We start from the raw sequence: 15425 nt of genomic DNA, 5'->3' as shown, positions 1-15425 counted from the left end.
CAAATAGGTCCTTCTGAACCAGCCACTTACCAGTTTCCCCATGGCATTTTTCTACTGGCATGAGCAGTATGCTTTTTTCCTGGCTAGTACAAAAAAAATTGAAAAGCACCCTCATCTGCCATTTTTGCCTTCATCAGTACATACTTCAAACAGTAAAAACAGGAAGAATGCACTCTGCAATGTTCTGGAGTTACCAAATCAATGATCACTGGCTGATAATTAAAGTGAAGAAAGACAAAAAAGCCATCATAAAAATAAACTTTATGAAGACGATTTTTAAATAATGTTCTATATAATGTTTGACCCTTTGCAAAATCTTGAAATGAAATGGCTGGTATTTCTTTGGGAAAGGTAGCAACCGTACATACCAGAAACCCTGGAGGTGACAGAGTGTTCTTGGTGCTGCTTGTTGCCTTTTTTCTATGCTGCTCATGCGTCCACTGTGCTGTAGGCAGGGGCGCTGGCATAGTCTCTCTCTTTCTCTCTGTCCTGGTGCTCAGAGCTACAAGTCGACTGGCCTGATTAACAGTGCCAAATCAGGCATGACTTCGATTGTCAGTTAGACTCAGTCAGAGCATTTGTTGACTTGCGGGTGTAGCGCTTGGCAGAAGCTTCAGGCAAAGGCTCTTTTGGCCGGAGACAGAGGAGTTAAAGTGCACACAACTGACTGCTACCAGCCTGCTATGTACATTTCTGGGGGCAGAGCGGAGTCAAGTCAGCGAGACGTGCAGCAATTTTTTAGATACAGTAGTCGCTGTGTGGGACTCTGGCGTGACCAGACTAGTGTGTCCCAGTCCCCTGCATCCCCCAGCATGTGAGCAGGCGATATGTCCTTGTTCTGGCGAGGGGCCAGACAAGTGTACTCCCTCTGTGCCCCCAACACGTGGAGGGCTGGGCATGTGAATGGAGCTGTTTTCATTGTAGGGGTGTGTCAGACTACAGCCACTGCCAGTGCCACCAAGTGGAAGGAAGGGGGGGGGGGGGTCATAATGGGCTTCTGCTTCGTAGTCCCGTCTGTTGCCGTCTGACTCACCGAGTGTGACTACAGTTCCTGAGGTTGCGATTGGGGAAACTGCGCCTGAACGTGTGCCTTGCAACCTAAGGAGCAATCACCATGAGTGCTCACCATGAGTGCTGTGGTCATAGGGGCATGTGCCTTGCCAAGGAAAATAACAAAAGGCAAGGCTCTACCCAGATCCCCATAGAATTCTGCCTGAGCCGCGGTGACCTCCAGCAAACATGTGGTACTGGACGTGCTGGTGATTATTGACTCACCAGGCAACGCACTTCACTTCATCATTGATGTATTTATTTGTATGAGACAGTCACACGCTCTTCATAGCGCAGCTGTGCTGGGTGCTGCAGCTCCTCATAGCATGCTCATGGTGGTCGGGCAATACCAAAGATGTGTGACTAATGCATTTTGGTGTGGTGATGCAAACACCAGCACTAAAATGATTTATTCTAACGCCTAATGCGTGGTACTTGGCAGGGCTGAACACAACGGAGCAATCAGATATTAACCCCTTGAGTGCCCCGCCCTTTCCCCCTCCTGTGCCGGGCCTTTCATTACCGGGCGGGGTCCATGACGAGATAGTCTCGTCATGGGCACAGCGCAACCGCGCTCCATGACGAGACTATCTCGTCATGGGCATAGAAGGGGTTAAAGATACCTAGTAAGTACCAACATCCCAAGCCTATGTTGTGAGTTTGTGTATGTGGCCAGACTGGTATAAGCAGAAGTGAAGCTAAGTAAGAGAGGCCTGTGTGTTCCATATGAAAGCTCCCCAGTGTGTTCATGCTCACAAGATCGGGGTATGGTTGTTTTCCGAGCAGTAGAAGTGTACCATGAAGGATTGGAGGGAAGGAGCTGTAGTAAATGAAGTAAGCACAGAGGATGCAGGGTTCACATGGAACTTCAATTAACTCCATTCAAGGAACGACTGGACAACAACGCACACAACAGCAAGGAACTCTTCAACATCGTTAAAGAGCTCTCCAACCCCAACGCCGGAAACAACTAAATCACCCCTTCGCAAGACCTCTGCAACTCCCTCGCCTCCTACTTCCACAACAAGATCGCGGACATACACAAAAGCTTCAGCACTCAACCGACGCACGCCACGACCGAACCACCGCCCCCCACCACCACCCTCCGCGCCTGGACCCCGATCAGCACCGAAGACACCGTCCGCACGATGAACTCCATCCACTCCGGATCTCCTACCGACCCCTGCCCTCACCACGTCTTCAACAAGGCCGACGCTATCATCGCACCCCACCTACAGGACATCATCAACACCTCCTTCGACACCGCTACCTTCCCGGAGAGCTGGAAGCACGCCGAACTCACCGCTCTACTAAAGAAGCCATCAGCCGACCCCACCGACCTCAAGAACTACCGCCCCATCTCGCTGCTCCCGTTTCCTGCAAAAGTCATCGAGAAGACCGTCAACAAGCAGCTGGCCGCCTTCCTCGAGACGAACGGTTCCCTCGACCTCTCGCAGTCTGGCTTCCGGGCCAACCACAGCACCGAGACCGCCCTGATCGCAGCCACCGATGACATCCGAACACTGCTTGACAACGGAGAAACAGCAGCCCTCATCCTCCTAGACCTCTCCGCGGCCTTCGACACTGTCTGCCACCGTACACTAGTGCAGCGACTCAGCAACGTCGGAATCCAGGAAAAGGCAATGGAGTGGATCACCTCCTTCCTCGCCGGAAGGACACAGAGAGTCCGCCTCCCCCCGTTCAGATCTGAAGCCACCGAAGTCATCTGCGGCGTTCCTCAAGGCTCCTCGCTCAGCCCTACCCTCTTCAACGTCTACATGAGCCCCCTCGCAGACATCGCACGCCAGCACAACCTCAACATCATCTCCTACGCCGACGACACCCAGCTGATTCTCTCCCTCACCAACGACCCCGCCACCGCCAGAGCCAACCTTCACGAAGGGATGAAAGAGGTAGCCGAATGGATGAAGAACAGCCAAATGAAACTGAACTCAGACAAGACGGACGTCTTCATCCTGGGATCCTCACCCTCCGCCTGGGACGACTCCCGGTGGCCCCCCGCCTTAGGCAGCGCACCCAAACCAACAGACCACGCACGCAACCTGGGCTTCATCCTGGACTCCTCCCTCTCCATGACCAGACAAGTCAACGCTGTCTCCTCGTCGTGCTTCAACATCCTGCGCATGCTACGTAAGATCTTCTGGTGGATCCCCACCGAGACCAGGAAGACGGTCACCCAGGCCCTCGTCACCAGCCGTCTGGACTACGGCAACTCCCTCTACGCCGGAACCACCGCCAAACTCCAGAAGAGACTCCAGCGGATCCAGAACGCCTCAGCACGACTCATCCTGGACATCCCTCGTCGCAGCCACATCTCCGGACACCTGAGAGACCTGCACTGGCTCCCGGTCAACAAGAGAATCACCTTCCGACTCCTCACCCACGCACACAAAGCCCTACACAACCAAGGCCCAGGATACCTCAACAGCCGCCTCAACTTCTACGCTCCCAAACACCAGCTTCGATCGACCGGCCACGCCCTCGCCGTCGTCCCCCGCATCCGAAGAGCCACCACAGGGGGACGGTCCTTCTCCTACCTCGCCGCCAAGACATGGAACTCCCTCCCGACCCACCTCCGCCTGACCCAGGACCACCTCGCCTTCAGGAAGCAACTCAAGACCTGGCTGTTCGAGCAGTAGCGGACCCCCCTCCCCCAGCGCCTTGAGACCCTCTGGGTGAGTAGTGCGCTATATAAATGTTTGATTGATTGATTGATTGACTCCTTTTTTCCCAAGAGGGACTGCCGGTAAGTCTTCCCAGACACATGATCCGAGTTTACTCCTCTCTCTTGACATTCAAGGATAGTTGGTGACCGGACTGTGTTAACCACCTGATCTTCCATGCTGTATTTTTTTTATCCCTGGTTTTGCTTCCTTGCTGCCTGCCTACTTTGTAATGCAATTTCCGTTCTGTTTTTCTTTAACAGTATGTATGTAAAGTGTTCTGATACCTACGGGTCAAGCTAGCGCTATATAAAACTTTTTAAATAAATGATGGATGGTGGGGTTGAAGGATGAGACTGCAGTCTCTATTGTTCAGAGGTAATTAACAGGGGTGTGTAATAAGACAATTATAACAAGATTGGTCTTCGTTTGTAACACAGCCCCCCCCCCCCCCCCCCCCCCCAAAAAAAATGGGTGGACTAAGAGACAGCTTGTTTGTAGCTGCCTCTACAATTACTGTTCGCCGACATTAAACACGCGGAATCCCATTCCAATTGTAATCGGCCATCTTTGTCCCTACCGCATGAACAACCGCCATATTAACCCGGAAGTACAATACAAACGCAGAAAAATCGTTCATATGTATCAGTCTATTTTTTTTTTTATTAGAATACGATATCTTCGGATACTTTGTTAACGTGTGACTGCGCCTGAATTACATAAGGTGACGTATGAAAAGGTTGAAAATCGTGCCTGAGCCGCTATCAGCATACCACTCGGGGTTCCATGAGACCGTGTCGAGCATTCTACTGTTCGCGCCGCTATCCCACAATCCCCTGCGTTCTACGACCAAGAAACGTTATTGTCCATTTAAAAAGAGTTCATCGAGCTGCGCGCTCATTTTTGTTTGCGCGGGTTCAAAACGCGCCACTCCTACCCAAAAGGGTTAAGACAGAGAAAAAGACTAACAACGGAAATGAAAAGAGTGTCAGACATAGCATCCATTTTGGATTAGAAAGATATTGTGGTCACTTTCCAAGCGGTTACACATATCTTCAAAAACAAAACAAAACAATACTCCAAAAGAAACATATGCGTATTTCACATAACTTGTTGCCTATAAGTTACACTTTTATTTCTCAGCAGAAAAACAAATTACTCTTTCATCTACAAAGTAAAACATGGAGCTTAAAAGACCTATAATTTCGTATATTTTATAAAATTCAAATCATATTACATTTTCTTTTGTTTGGGAATGTGTTTCATTTAAAATGAAAAGTATCCATGTTTCAAAATGGTTGACAATTTTACGTGCAAACCTCGGCTGATTCCCATAGTCTTTCATTGTGTAGTCTTTCTTTTATTGCCATGGCGTAACCTAGGTCTTTTGTCTCCATTTCGCTGAAACAGCTTCCGGTTCCTGCTTCGGTCCTTCTTAAGAGCTTCTGCGTCGGAGGTGGCCGCGTGAGGTTGCAGCTACCACTACAGAAGCATTTGGTGAAAATGGAGGGTGAGACAGACCGCGAGGTTGAAGTCACCGAAACTAACGGCAAACGCCCAGCTGACGACACCGAGGAAGAACAGGCCCCTAAAAAACCTCGCAGCACTGGCGAAAAGGTAGATGTTCGCCTAATGCTTCAAGTCCGGAATGCCGGAGCAGTGATTGGAAAAGGCGGCAAAAACATCACAGCGCTTCGAACCGACCACAAAGCCAGTATCGCCATCGCAGACAGCAGCGGCCCCGAGCGTATTCTGAGCATCAGCGCCGATAAAGAAGCCGTTGGAGACATCTTGAAGAAAATTCTCCCCACGTTCAAAGATTTCGGCTATAATGCGCCTCCTCAGAAGCAGAAACCAAGCGAGATAGACTGTGAACTGAGAATGTTGATTCATCAGAGCCTCGTGGGCGGCATTATTGGTGTGAAAGGAGCGAAAATCAAGGAGCTGAAAGAGAGTACCCAGACCAGCGTTATGGTATTCCGGGAATGTTGCCCCCATTCAACTGACCGAGTTGTTTTAATTGGTGGAAAAGCCGACAAGATTGTGGAGTGCGTCAAGGTAATCCTGGACGTTCTATCGGAGAATCCCATTAAAGGGCGAGAGCAGCCATACGATCCCAATTTCTACGACGACACCTACGATTATGGGGGCTTCACGATGATGTATGATGACCGCGGAGGGCGGTCCATGGGGTACCCGCCTCCGGGGAGAGGTGGCTATGACCGCATGCCACCGAGCCGGGGTGGCCGCTCCATGCCGCTGGCAAGGAGGGGTTACGAGGAATACGACGAATATGACATGAGTCCCCGCAGAGGGCCTCCTCCGTCCAGGTCACGGTGGTAGCAGAGCGACCTTTCCTCCGTCGCCATCTCTAACTGCCAGGGGTGATGCGCCATGAGGACGGTGGTGAATACGACACGACATAATATAAAGCTGGGCAGCCCTGGTGCATATGATACAATGGACGTGGTTTGTTTTTTTTGTGTCATCACAGCGCAAGTAACCATTCCAGATTTGTCTGTCTTTGTAAAGGTGAAACAAATGTGCCATGAATGTGGAGCCTCCGTTAACGCAGACGAAACACTAGAAGGGTCTGAACATCCGATTGTTACCACCATAGGCACACGACCAGATAGACTTCCTGCAGAACGGTGCCAATCAGTATTCTGAAGAATTCTCTTGTTTTGTGTTCTTGCCGATTTAAAGGGCATCATAGTCAAGGCTTCTAATGTGCATTGTGACTCTTAACACCGGGACACTACCTGCTGCAGTTGAGGCAATCTGGGAAAAGGGGACTGTACATTAAGCAGTACTATACTGAGATCACTCCACTTTTAAACGTGTGGCGGTTTGCTTTGAAATGAAAGTAGTTTTTTTATTCTAAAAATAAAACCATTTGAATGAAAGCCTCTCTTGCAGTTTATTAATTTCATGCCTGACTGGGGAGGGGGTCTGCCATGCCTATTGAGACTTAAGAATAACGGCGGCTGTTAATCTAACAGCCTGTGGTACCCTGAAACATTTTTTTTTTAATTGTACTGATACTCTATTTGATTCTCCGGTGCAAGTACCATCGTAATTTAACTTACGCACGTGGGTGGTGGCTGTCCGTGGGATTTGTGTTTATTGACTGTTTACTGTGAGTCATGAGGCACATATTTAAAAAGAAACAGTGCTAGCTGGTAAACTAGTATTCTGTCCAGGGTAATATTTTACAGTACATAATCACTGAACTCGTAGCATTCCCCACCCAAGGGCCTAATTGAACATTTCCCTCCGTGCCCTCAAGTTTAGATGTGTGCATGTACATTTCACATGTCGTATTTAAGGAAAGGCAGACATCGTGCTCTACTGTAAATGAGATGTGTACTTGCATCCGACCTGCAAGATTGTCATTCGCCCCGCCCCTCCTAAATTAAACATCTGCGCAGCTGATGGCTGCTGTTGTCTCTCTTCGATGACAGGTGGTCATGGTCCCTTGATTGTGCTACAATGCTCCTGCTACATTTGGAAGATAGCGCAGATGGCCCGGAACGCTAGTCCCACTTAATGCTTTGTCCATTGCTAGGGATGCAGGCAAACGCGCATGAGCTCACTAGGTGGTATGCCTTTTTGTGAGACTGATGAATCCAGTAGGGGCTAACCGCGGACACTAGCTCCTCGTGGGATATTATGACCCAATGCTCTAGTAGGTTGGCTCCTTCCAAATTCTCATTCGGCTAGGCTTCAATACTGGGTGAAACGATCGAAGAAGAAACTTCCCACAAACAGAGGACATAGAAATGTCATGGTATTATCTAAGAACACCCCCCCTGGCCCTTCATTCCAGACTAGCATTCTCGACCTCATTGAAGGCCCCATCCCTATACTGTTGATTAGATACCTGGCAAGCCTATCCGCATACCCTGGAAATTATTAATTTGGGCGAACGTGGATTTTATGGGGCATGTTGAAGCTTTGTGATCTGACCCACCGTGAACCAAAGTGAAACTCGAGTAGTGTACAATCGCAAAGCACTAAAGTGATTCTTTGTGTTGATGCTTGCTGATTTATATAGACAAAAAATAAATGACCACACAAACTCTCTAAAGAACAAACGTGTGTAAGCCACGTTTTTGAGTGTTTCTTTAATAGGAGTTGGGGATTCTGGTGCTTTCTATGTTTTCAAGACGCATCAGTAAATTCCAAGCGGAAGGCAGGTTGGGGCGCCCCGGAAATCCCATTAGTAATACTGTCATAGGTATTCGGTCTATCTGGATGCAACAGTTTGAAACGGCTCATCCAATAATTTTATCCATAGCCCATTCGTTCTGGCTTGATGATCTGTTCTATGAAAATGTTAATGGCCATCCGATATAAACATTGATCAAATCTATTAAAACATAACTCCATTGTAGCCCTATATGCTGCAAAGAGTAATTTAGTGGGCATGTGGGTACCCGGGACTTGTTAAATGCAAAAACAAGTTGATGGACAGAATGCATAACAATGTCATACATTCACCCCAATACAGAGATCTGGGCCTAAATTCATCGTTTTTTTTGCTGCCATTCCAGTTTGGACCCTGCCATATGCAAATCAGTATTGACCCTGTGCCTCATGGGAACAGTCCAGCCCAACTGCCAAGCCTGGTCCCCCCTGGACTGGAAATCGGCATCCTGAGGCCGGTTTCGGGGTTTCACACCTCCAGCAGGATAGCTTGATTCCAGTGGAATGGAGAGCACGGGACTCACGTCTGGGCATACCCGTCCAACTCGGGGTGACCAGTGCAAAGATGTGGGTCCTGTGCTCCCTACACCACTGGAGTCAAGCTATCCTGGCTGAAGAGGGGTGAAACCCCGAAACCGGTCCTAGGATGCTTGATTCCGGTCCAGGGAAGCCATGGCTTGGCTGTTCGGGCTGGACTGTTCCCATCCGGCACAGGGTCAAGACTGATTTGCATATGGCCATATCTGAACTGGGGGGGCGTGGTGAGCAAAATGAGAATGGATTAAACCCAGATCTGTGACTGGGGGTGAATGTTTTGCCAATGTGCAACATTCCGTCCATGTGTGTTTTGCTTCCCGGCACTTGGTAAGGCATACTTTATAGATAAATAAAACCTGGCTAAATAGCCCAAGGTTTTATCAATAGTTCATGTTTGTTTTGCTAAGCGTGGAATGCACATCGAATGAGGCAATGGATAAGCTTCGAGTGAAAGGAAACCAGTATTGTCAAAGACGGTCTCACCTACGAGACCTATTGGCGTAGTCAATGATGTACAATATCTTGGCTGAAAATAATAGTGTCGTTTTGTGGATGCGCGTCCCTGCAAAACGAGGCAAGCATTTTTCATTTATTTGCGAAACTGATATTGATTAGTGAATAAAAAGTTGCACATAAAAATAAAATGGCGTTGATGTGCGCCAAACCGGTTGGGTGGTAGGCAGAGGGGCAAAGGACCACCAAGAGACGCCAGCAGGGAAGCACACTGACCTCAAGAGGGCAGGGAATGGAGAGTCGCAAACAATGGTGGAAGGGCACAAACAAGGGATGGGGGGGGGGGGGGGGGTACATAGGCAACGGAGGGTGGGCAGAGAAGAAGAAGCGCACGGACACGAGAGGAATGGCGAAGCACACGAGCACCTTTGTATGTATTAGTACATATCAAATTAAGGGGTTGTGGAAGCACATTGACAACGGTGGGCGGGTATATATGGGGATGCGCACAGATAAAGAGAAATGTAAAATACATAACGGATGCAGCTAGAAAACATGCACTCTTGTGAAGTGCTTAACCAAATGGAAAAAGTAATGCATGAAAAGGTAATAGGGTAAGGGCATAAGGACCCACACCAGAGGAGGGACAAACGAGAAGGAAAAGCCACCTGTAAGCTAACAATGTCTCCCAACACAGCTAGACCTAAAAATTTCAGGGCGCCAGCTGCACAGGCCATGGTGGAGTTTCATGACCACATTTTCCTTGCTCCTCTACCCGTAGCTCCCTCTTTCTTTGTCCCTCCACTCCTACTGATATCTTTACTTCTATCACGTTTCTCTTTAGATCTAGCTAAAGTGTGCTTAATCTTCTAAAGTGACAGATGTGTATACTAGAATGGACGAAACATGTTTTGAACGAGCATAGTAAGTAGCACACCCTACCAGTCATGCTGGCTTCATAAACTTGTAGCTGCTGCAAAAGGTTTGATTGGTGGTCGATCTGTGTTAGCATAATAGGCAGAGCACAGACAACTTTTGCCTATGGGTAGGCGTCCTATGAAGCTTTCATGCAATGGGGTGTTGTGGAAATGTGATTTGGGGGTCTCATATATCCGTATTTTTTTTAGTTTTATGAGCACATGGGTATGACGCATTAGAAGAGACCAACCTGTTCTGGTTAATGCAGCAGGAGAACCATGTGTAGCTTCCTCTTCAGAATGCAGCCAGGTGAATCCAGGAAAAAAATGTATCAATACATCAACTATGGAGTTATTTAGTACAGCAGTGTCTGTCATGGGCAGATCGAAATTCGTTTTTTTTTTTTTACTCCATGTAAGATTTTGGGGGGCTTATTTACAAGCCGCCTGTGCGTCACTTTTGTCCACGTTAAAAGTCAGGCAACGGTGGCGCAAGGGTCTTGTAATAAGCCCCTGGGTTCTTAATTGTTGGGTATGAAAGTTCTTCACAAGTTACGGGTCAGTAATTCCCATTACCCCATTCAGGCCTCGAAAAATCTACTTGCCATGACAAGTCCTATATATATATTTTTTTATAAATCTGGTCAAGACAGGGCAATGAAGGTAACTTTAAATCTTGTTTTTATTTTGTCACACTTGTGCGTTCAAGAACAGGGGTCAAATGTGAGTTTGTAACTTAAAATTGCTCCTTATTTCATCCTGCAGATTGGGCGTTACTTTCCTGTCCCTGTAAAGTTAAAGGATTTTGTAAAGTGAACTGCTTGATAATCATGCTGGGATACAGGAAGTGTAAAATAAAGTGTATGATGTAATTTTTTTCCCCGCTAACATTTAATCAGCTTGTAAACAAACTACACATTTCCCACAGACTGTAGGGCCAGCTGGGAGTCACAGGGCAGTTCCAAGGACCCCGAAGCCCACTGCAGTCCAGTGTGCAGGAGCCAGCATCAGGTGACCAGCTCCCACAACTGCAGTATACCCCCACTCCTTGTACTCCTGCTGGAGCCAGAGGGAAGAACACTCTACTTAACAATGTAGCCTGGGGATGGGGTCTCTGGCCCCAGGAACTCCATGCCATCTGCCGCTGCCTCCTTTGTTGCCCTGGCGGATGGGATCCGTGCGGCATTCTTGCATCAGGTCCCGAGTATGGGATTTTTAAAGGGGGGGGGGGGGGCTGTGTTGGCTGTAGATGTCTAGGCTTCCTCCTTTGTTCAGTGGGCCTGGTACAGCGTGGCAGCTATTTATAAGATAGATATCCCTGACGCTCCTTTCCTCTCCCAGGAACTAGGTGAATCACTGATAATTTCTCCTTTTAGTGGGGATGCTTTGTTACCTCAGCTTGGGAACAAATAATTTGGCCCAGCAGGAGGAAAACTTGGACTGGAATCTGATTTTGAGTTGAGCCAGGGAAATATAACAATTTCTGACATCCCCTAAATGTGTTATTGAGACCTGCATGTTCAAACTTGGCATGCATTCTTTACTGCAGTTTACCACATTTTTGGACTGTGAATACTTAAGTGAACGAAAACTGCAATTCAAAGCAACTGCTACAGTGAAAGCACTACACCTTTACCAGCAAACCTTTATATGAGTGAATGTCCACCTATTAAGGCCTACCCCAGGTCAGCACCTATCTTTGCAGAGTCCCTTTTGTGCCATGTTACCTGTGCACAAGTACATGGCTGTGCACGATGATAGTCTCACATGCGCAGCCCGCTCATTTGTTCATACTTGTGTGCACCTGTATTCACGTGACCTGTCCAGTGCTCCTTATCCCTGCTGCTCTGCACTGGCTTTATCTTGAAAGCCAGACACTGGCAGGAATACACACACTTTACAATTACAGAGAGGGAGACTCGGGTAATGAGGCTCGATCATAGAAAAGTCCAAAACATGGCAGTTCAAAGCGAAAAATCCTGGTGGAATAAATGGGCAGAACCTATGTGTAACATACTGGAAAGTGCCTGATGCAGTATTTGCACAGTGCAGGGACAGCTCAAACGATGCAGGATATCTTTGTTTAGAATGATATCCACCCGGTGGTGTTTGAGTATTTTCTACTAAAAGGAAAGTACCCCTGACTAAACAACATCGCTCACCCATTGCAAGTATGACATCCTCTGCTTTAGAAGTAGGGACACTGTCTGAGAATCTTGTTTGTTCCCATTTTATTAATAGCAGGCCTAACCCCTTCAGTTCCACGCCCTTTTCCCCCTCCTGTGCCGGGCGTTACATTAGTGGGTGGGGTTCATGACGAGATAGTCTCGTCATGGGCACAGCGCAACCGTGCTCCATGACGAGACTATCTCGTCATGGGCACAGAAGAGGTTAAGAGAAGTGTATATAGTTTCATTGATAATGGGTCATTCTTGCATGTGAAATTGCTCTGCAGAATTGTGATGTAATTGTTACATGGGTGTACAGTGTTCCTGGTGAGAAATTCCTGTACACTTCCAGTAAAAGTATATGTGCTCTGGTAACCGGTGCTGTCCTATTTTTATAGAAAGTGTAGCAGCCATGCTGGCTTCATAAACTTGTAGCTGCTGCAAAAGGTTTGATTGGTGGTCGATCTGTGTTAGCATAATAGGCAGAGCACAGACAACTTTTGCCTATGGGTAGGCGTCCTATGAAGCTTTCATGCAATGGGGTGTTGTGGAAATGTGATTTGGGGGTCTCATATATCCGTATTTTTTTTAGTTTTATGAGCACATGGGTATGACGCATTAGAAGAGACCAACCTGTTCTGGTTAATGCAGCAGGAGAACCATGTGTAGCTTCCTCTTCAGAATGCAGCCAGGTGAATCCAGGAAAAAAATGTATCAATACATCAACTATGGAGTTATTTAGTACAGCAGTGTCTGTCATGGGCAGATCGAAATTCGTTTTTTTTTTTTTACTCCATGTAAGATTTTGGGGGGCTTATTTACAAGCCGCCTGTGCGTCACTTTTGTCCACGTTAAAAGTCAGGCAACGGTGGCGCAAGGGTCTTGTAATAAGCCCCTGGGTTCTTAATTGTTGGGTATGAAAGTTCTTCACAAGTTACGGGTCAGTAATTCCCATTACCCCATTCAGGCCTCGAAAAATCTACTTGCCATGACAAGTCCTATATATATTTTTTTTTATAAATCTGGTCAAGACAGGGCAATGAAGGTAACTTTAAATCTTGTTTTTATTTTGTCACACTTGTGCGTTCAAGAACAGGGGTCAAATGTGAGTTTGTAACTTAAAATTGCTCCTTATTTCATCCTGCAGATTGGGCGTTACTTTCCTGTCCCTGTAAAGTTAAAGGATTTTGTAAAGTGAACTGCTTGATAATCATGCTGGGATACAGGAAGTGTAAAATAAAGTGTATGATGTAATTTTTTTCCCCGCTAACATTTAATCAGCTTGTAAACAAACTACACATTTCCCACAGACTGTAGGGCCAGCTGGGAGTCACAGGGCAGTTCCAAGGACCCCGAAGCCCACTGCAGTCCAGTGTGCAGGAGCCAGCATCAGGTGACCAGCTCCCACAACTGCAGTATACCCCCACTCCTTGTACTCCTGCTGGAGCCAGAGGGAAGAACACTCTACTTAACAATGTAGCCTGGGGATGGGGTCTCTGGCCCCAGGAACTCCATGCCATCTGCCGCTGCCTCCTTTGTTGCCCTGGCGGATGGGATCCGTGCGGCATTCTTGCATCAGGTCCCGAGTATGGGATTTTTAAAGGGGGGGGGGGGGGCTGTGTTGGCTGTAGATGTCTAGGCTTCCTCCTTTGTTCAGTGGGCCTGGTACAGCGTGGCAGCTATTTATAAGATAGATATCCCTGACGCTCCTTTCCTCTCCCAGGAACTAGGTGAATCACTGATAATTTCTCCTTTTAGTGGGGATGCTTTGTTACCTCAGCTTGGGAACAAATAATTTGGCCCAGCAGGAGGAAAACTTGGACTGGAATCTGATTTTGAGTTGAGCCAGGGAAATATAACAATTTCTGACATCCCCTAAATGTGTTATTGAGACCTGCATGTTCAAACTTGGCATGCATTCTTTACTGCAGTTTACCACATTTTTGGACTGTGAATACTTAAGTGAACGAAAACTGCAATTCAAAGCAACTGCTACAGTGAAAGCACTACACCTTTACCAGCAAACCTTTATATGAGTGAATGTCCACCTATTAAGGCCTACCCCAGGTCAGCACCTATCTTTGCAGAGTCCCTTTTGTGCCATGTTACCTGTGCACAAGTACATGGCTGTGCACGATGATAGTCTCACATGCGCAGCCCGCTCATTTGTTCATACTTGTGTGCACCTGTATTCACGTGACCTGTCCAGTGCTCCTTATCCCTGCTGCTCTGCACTGGCTTTATCTTGAAAGCCAGACACTGGCAGGAATACACACACTTTACAATTACAGAGAGGGAGACTCGGGTAATGAGGCTCGATCATAGAAAAGTCCAAAACATGGCAGTTCAAAGCGAAAAATCCTGGTGGAATAAATGGGCAGAACCTATGTGTAACATACTGGAAAGTGCCTGATGCAGTATTTGCACAGTGCAGGGACAGCTCAAACGATGCAGGATATCTTTGTTTAGAATGATATCCACCCGGTGGTGTTTGAGTATTTTCTACTAAAAGGAAAGTACCCCTGACTAAACAACATCGCTCACCCATTGCAAGTATGACATCCTCTGCTTTAGAAGTAGGGACACTGTCTGAGAATCTTGTTTGTTCCCATTTTATTAATAGCAGGCCTAACCCCTTCAGTTCCACGCCCTTTTCCCCCTCCTGTGCCGGGCGTTACATTAGTGGGTGGGGTTCATGACGAGATAGTCTCGTCATGGGCACAGCGCAACCGTGCTCCATGACGAGACTATCTCGTCATGGGCACAGAAGAGGTTAAGAGAAGTGTATATAGTTTCATTGATAATGGGTCATTCTTGCATGTGAAATTGCTCTGCAGAATTGTGATGTAATTGTTACATGGGTGTACAGTGTTCCTGGTGAGAAATTCCTGTACACTTCCAGTAAAAGTATATGTGCTCTGGTAACCGGTGCTGTCCTATTTTTATAGAAAGTGTAGCAGCCATGCTGGGAAATGCCTAAACCATGGGTACTCACAAACTTTCTCTCGGGGGTCAAATTTACAGTGTGGTTTGTGGCCGAGGGCCGCACCGGTGGGGGCGGGGTCAGAGGGGGAGGGGCGGGGCTAAAGCAAAAAATAATGGTGACCATGAGGTTGAACACAGGTCCCTGCAGCAGACGCCTTCGTCCACTGAGCCACCAGACCCGGCATACACACATCTCTCCTTCTCCCCCTCCCTCCCCTCCTCCCCCTCACTCCCTCTCTCTCCCTCCCTCTCTCTGTCTCCCTCCCTCTCCCTCAATCTCTCCCTGTCTCTCTCCCTGTCTCCCTCTGTCTCCCTCCCTCCCTCTGTCTCCCTTCCTCTCCCCCCTCTCCCTCTGTCTCCCTCCCTCTATCTCTCCCTGTCTCCCTCCCTCTATCTCTCCCTGTCTCCCTCTCACTCCCTCT

The 15425-nt window shown here is 47.8% G+C and overlaps 1 long non-coding RNA gene and 1 pseudogene across 1 annotated transcript in view; both read left to right on the top strand.

Annotated features, from left to right (window-relative positions):
* Positions 1-15425, top strand: part of LOC146776327 (uncharacterized) — a 124561-nt gene that overhangs the window by 28346 nt on the left and 80790 nt on the right. The window lies entirely within an intron of this gene.
* LOC146776328 (heterogeneous nuclear ribonucleoprotein K pseudogene) lies at positions 5152-6640 on the top strand (annotated as a pseudogene).

Source organism: Triturus cristatus, chromosome 12, assembly GCF_964204655.1.
Source record: "Triturus cristatus chromosome 12, aTriCri1.1, whole genome shotgun sequence".
Taxonomy (NCBI): domain Eukaryota; kingdom Metazoa; phylum Chordata; class Amphibia; order Caudata; family Salamandridae; genus Triturus; species Triturus cristatus.
Note: the sequence above shows the minus strand (reverse complement) of the source record. Positions and strands in the feature narration are given on the sequence as shown.